Consider the following 6,142-nt stretch of genomic DNA (forward strand, 5'->3'; position numbering starts at 1 on the left):
GAGGACCCCAGTAAAATAACAAGACCACCTCTAACATGTCGTAATGGGATTCACGGAGAAAAAAAGTTGGGACTTCAACTTGAGGACCTGGAATATAGTATGGTTCCAAATATGTTCACCTGTGAACAAATGGCAAGAAATACAGTTCCCACACACAGCAGAGTGTTAGTACCTGAGGTAGTTAATGAAATCTTATTCACCATTACATGGCTCGGAAAAATGGAATTGCTGTAACAACACGTTCTTTAAAAAGTGTGAATTCTTGTTAAATATGTGAAGACAACATCAGAGCTAGGGATTTTTTCTTCCCTGCAAATTAAGGGAATACTTAAATTAACATTTTAATACATTTTCTGAGAGAACACACTAAATGTTGGTGGAAGTTGTTATTAAAAAGGTATAGAAATAGGTAAGTGCCCATAATAAATAGCTGATGTGCTAATAAATCTAACTATTCATTATAAATTAAATAGCTTTTTTTTTGTAACAATAACAGAATCATAGAATCATGGAATTGTTTAAGTTGGAAAAGATCCTTAAGATCATCAAGTCCAACCATTAACCTAACACTGCCAAGTCCACCACTAAACCTTGTCCCTAAGCACCACATCTACACGTCTTTTAAATACCTCCAGGGATGGTGACTCAACCACTTCCCTGGGCAGCCTGTTCCAATGCCTGACAACACCTTCAGTGAAGAAATTTTTCCTAATATCCAATTGAAACCTCCCCTCATGCAACTTGAGGGCATTTCCTCTTGTCCTATCACTTGTTACACATACACATACACCCATAGCATTGTCCTTACATTTTAGAGGGCATTTAATGCATTTGAAAGGCATCAGATTGCTACGGAATAAAGCAGCTGGTTTGTGTGTCTTTGGGTATGTTTCTAGAATGACAAACAAAATGCTGAGCTAAAACTCCCTTTGTTTCTAATGATGCAGTGTTCCTGAAAGATGTCCTCAAATGGTGATGCAAAAGAGGGAAAGATCTAGTTCCAAAACATGTATACAGAGTATGTGACACAAAACCTTGCTTAGGAAAAGAATAGAAGTTCTGACTCTGCACTGTTTTACCTGTGGTGTAAGTATTTGCACCCACAGAACAAAGGTGTGAGCAATGGTATTTTATTTTTCTGCTGGTCACTCAACTTTGTAATCAGTCCGCACACATTCAAACTGGTAAAGAATTGCTTCCATAAAGAACATGGCAACGTGCTAAATGAAAGACTAAGAAATGCAGTCTTGGCAGAGTTCATAGATTGACAGGCTGAAACCCTTGCCTGCCTGCCTGACACCACTTTCACCACTTTGATTTGAGACAAGGTTTCATCCACAGATGTTAGGACCAGAATTGTTATTAAGATTATCTCCTCTGATGCAAAGCAGAGGAAGTGATAGACTGTCATCCTGCAGTTCCTGAGCTTTAATTCAACTGGAGTAGACCATTTAAAAGAAATCTTATTTTAAATTATTCAGATGATTGATTTATTGCCTTTTGAGATAAATACCAGAGGAAAAAAAAAATTTTCTCAAAAAAAAATTGCTGCTGTTTGAAGACAATGGATAAAGTTTCAAGAGTATTTAAGAGAAGAAGGAACTAAAGTTTTATTAATTTAGGCATGGAAGGCACACAGGAACATTTGAAATTATAATTTAATAGCCAACTAGGACATAACACAGAATCTTTTCCCCCTGCTGCTGACTAGAGGCTGTTGATGTTGCTGTGTGCATAATTTAATATATAGAATCAATTCAAATAAGATGAATTGGTGTATTCATTCAGGTTTTCAACTTGTTTATGTGTCCTTTGACAGTTACAAAACAAACATATCCACTAAAATAAATAGTTACAATCTTCTGGAACTATGCAAGTCTATTTTCTAATGACTTATGTGACTCATTAGGGTATGGTGACAGTGTCAAGTTGTACCAAAGAATGTCAAATTGCTTGAGTCATGCCTGATTCGTGCAGTCTTAAGCAGCCTGGGTGAGGTAATCCAACATGACATGGAACCTTATGCAGTATCAGAAAGGTCATTATTTTTAACTACACATTACTTTATGAATTGAAGCAAGATTTCTTCTTTTAAATTGATGTTATATTGAAGCTCTCACCGGTGTCAACAAGAAAGATTGCAATTTCATTGTTGTTTATTATCAATCCAATGAAAGACTTAAGATGTCTGGATTTACACTAGCACAAATGAGGTAACTGATCCATGACAGAGAAAATTCCTACAGTTAGTTACACACTGTTACAAAATTTTGCATCCACAGAAGTGGAGAAACCGCCATTTAATTCTCCACTATATTTCTGCAGTGCTTTTAATAGCGTGAATTATAGCAACGCAAGCTAAGGTCAAAATTTTAAAATATTTGTATCTTTGTTTTTTTAAAAAATAAGTCTTTATCAAAATAAAATCATCAAAATGTAATGATTTACAGTAATGGCTTCATGAAGGAATCAAAGACATAGCTTTAATAGCTATATCAAAGGTATTTTATTAGATCAGTTCTGTACTCTAATTACAACCCACAAACTAGAAAATTCTGTGGTATGGTTTGTAACTTGTAGAAATAAAAACTAAATTTTCTTTTTTACAGCACACTGTGCATCTCATTTCTTTTAAAATAGTAACACTGACAATGTTCAGCATAGTACTGGAAAGCAAAACAGTGCTTTATATCTTTTTCTAATTTCTACAGAACCACCTGTTACACATCCCACCCTTATCATTTTTATCTTCATTAGCAATTCCCTTGTCAGTATTCTATAAAAAAGTACAAAACAAATACTTTTTTAGAAACATAAACCCAGCTGTCTCAGCTGTGTCTGTCAAACTGATATGTGCCATCTTTATTTAGAAAACCAAGTCATGTTGTTGTTCCATCAGTGTATATAAATATTGATACTTTATGTAAATGAGTATATAATATTGCACACTGGAAAAATCCTTGGAATTTGTACTCCTAGGCTATATAGTTGAATTATGGTTTAAAAATGTTTAGTACAAGATTCTAACAGCCATATGTCTGATACTATCAAAATAATTTATAATACAGTCTAATCTTTGCTTTAGAAAATCTCTTTTCATGCTAATATCAAGGGACAGAGATACCTCATTCTTAATCATAACTATTTCAATTTCAGACATAAATACTTTATATTTGCTGTATAAAGCACATGCCAAGATTATACTTGCTCAATCTCCTTTGGTTGTTTCATGAAGATTAAAACAGTGGATCATATAAAGAAGGACTTCCATCTACAGAGTAGTTAATCTCCAGATTGTTAGGATGTCATCTTAAAAAACTCTTTTATGATTTTAGGTTCAGCTTTTCAAGCTAATACTAACAGATTCTTCAAAGGAAGCCAATTCAGGAAATGACTAGAGGAATATATATATATATATAGTGCATATACATATATATACACACCCTATAGGAATTTTGGAAATATATATCAATATGTGACAAATGTGTAACACTATTCATACTTGCAAAAGATTCATCAGTTTGAACTTGGGAGAGAAATCAGCACAACAGCTTTTCTTGAGGAACAATGAGAAAAACCTAATTTGTACATTCCTTTCAAGTTGTTTGAAGTACAGAAATTTCACACAGTTTATGGATAGCAAACATTTTAGTTTCTGACTCGTGTAGACCAGACTCTGGTATCCCTCCCAATCTCAAAAGCAACTTATTCCCCTGAAGAGTTGTCTTGGGGATTTCATATCTTAAATAAGCAGGTAAGCCCATGCTAGTTTACAAAAGATTGGGCTTATCGGAGAGTGAGGTCTCACTCTCTCATATTCCATGAAATAATTAAAAAAGCGTCAGTTCCATTCCCATATTTAACAAAATCAAAGACCTGGAAAACATTTTGCAAAATGAGATTCTTCCTTTCTAATTAGTCCTACGCAACAGTTCCTTCTCAGAGAACCACTGTATAGACATTTCGTAGGAGTACTTTCAGCATTTCTGAATTGGCTTGATAAATAACTAAAGTCATGCATGCCTGACAATAAAGATTTTCTGTTCCTCTTAAAGTGAGAAACAGTGAATGTTATAGCTTCATCTATTTGTTTGCCGTTTCATTTTTTAACAGCTGACTATTCCTTCCATGTGAAGCATACTGACACGCAAAATTTATAAGGAAAGGAATCAACCAGCTGCTTGTGAAGAGCTGGCAATCTGTTTTTTGGGGGAGTTTCTTCCACTGCTACAAGGAACAGGAGCTTCAAGAGTGGACAAGGAGAATGTATTAAAACACACAGGTCAAGGTAATTTGTATCCTCCAACTTCAAAGCTGTTTCTGGATCATTAACGCTGAATTTTAGGAAGGCATGTCTCCCTATAGGAAGCTAAAATTATGACAGTATCTAGAAGGGTCAAACACTGTGATGGGGACTAACCTGGCAGGAAAGCTTCTGCATAGCGCTCTGGGAGTTCAACTGCTCGTGCTGGTGTGTGGATGTGCCAGGGAACGGCGCAGGGATGAGCCAGCTTTGCCTCCAACCCTCTCCCTGGGACGCCTCTCCAGCTGAGGGCAGGATAGGTCTCCACAGCGAACAGGGTAACATCCTGCTGTAAGGTTTGCTAAACGTTGTGCTTTTCAATGTCAGGTTTCCACCTGCAAGTAGATTTCAAAATGTCATGCTTTCTCTCGAATGAACTGGCAACAAGAAGAAGGGACTGAGCAAATTGAGCTTGTGACCTCAAATGCGGTAAAGCACAGCCTTCCACTATACTGCTTTTTTTCCTGAATCCTTGAAGGTAACTGTGTGAAGATAAGTCTTAACTCAAAACACTTTTTTTACATTTTTTAGATGTAAATAGAATCTTTTTGAAAACATATAAATACCTATATTATTTTAAATGTAAATATTAATTTTCTTCAATTAAGTTTTGTAAGTATCTTCATTGTTTCTGTTACTTTAACCATGCTTTGAAAAGTATGCTGACTGCTAACTTCTTGCTTATAATAATTTTTCAGTCTGTGCTTTAGCTGAGAGGAAAAAGATTGATGGGAAAATATGATGTTTCCATCTGCTTAATGAAAAATTAATTATCAATTTCCTGGTTTATAATGTCATTTAAGTGTCTCACATGACCATGTAAGAACCATCCTACTGCATTTCATATGGATTCATGTCTGTATTTTGTCTTACAGCCAAGGCCTCATTTCTCTCTGTAACTTTCCACTTGTAACCCTGAATATCTTATAGATATTTATTTACAACTAAATCTGTCTTAACAATGTTTATAACGTAGTATAATGTCTAGAAAAATTTCTCTTTGGTGTGCTAAAAAGGAGCTGATGTATCACAACACCAGAGGTCCCTGACTTAACTCTGCGAAGTAAATCTGAAAGCAATTTTGTTTGTCATTTCTCTCAGGGATTTTCAAGGGTTAGCTTTAGCAAAATTCCATGCCAATGAAAGTGAACTTGACAATACAGAATATATGAAGCCTCTTCTCATTAAAGCTTCTGAGAAGGCTCCCAATGACTTCAGAAGACTGCTAGATAAGGCTCACAGCAGCAAAACTTTTATTAGTACATGTTTAAAAGCAGTTTACCTCTCTGCCTGTTCAGGTCTCCAAGGATGAATTTAGCAATGAAAATGAGAGGGAGCACTAAAGACCTTAAACCAAACTAGAGACCTTTTCGTGTGGATGCAAGGCACTTGAATAGACTCTTTGGATTCAGAAGAGATTAAATTCTCCATGTAGGTATATCCTAGGCATGTCAGAAATACACAGAGGAATTAATATAGCTTAATGGATAACAGGCATTGTTTATGGAGCACCATTAGATCACCAAACTTAGCAACGTTGTCATGAGGAATATAAAACATCTCATAACTTTAGAGATCCAGACTCAGCTAGGAACAATCATCACAGCATCCTGAAAGAAAATGCTTAGTCCTTTTATAAAATAATTACCAATATTTACAATTTCTAATAGTGAGTTGATACTTGAGATTCTTACTGAAAAACTTTAAAGTGCAAAAAATTTTTACTTGCTGGCTGTCCATCACACACACTGTACTTTGTCTGCATACAGGAACTCATAATTCAGGTTTAAAGTAAGGGCCTTTGTTATGTGTTTGAAGCCCTCATGGCATTCCCTCTTC

Source organism: Haliaeetus albicilla, chromosome 1 (assembly GCF_947461875.1).
Source record: "Haliaeetus albicilla chromosome 1, bHalAlb1.1, whole genome shotgun sequence".
Classification (NCBI taxonomy): Eukaryota; Metazoa; Chordata; class Aves; order Accipitriformes; family Accipitridae; genus Haliaeetus; species Haliaeetus albicilla.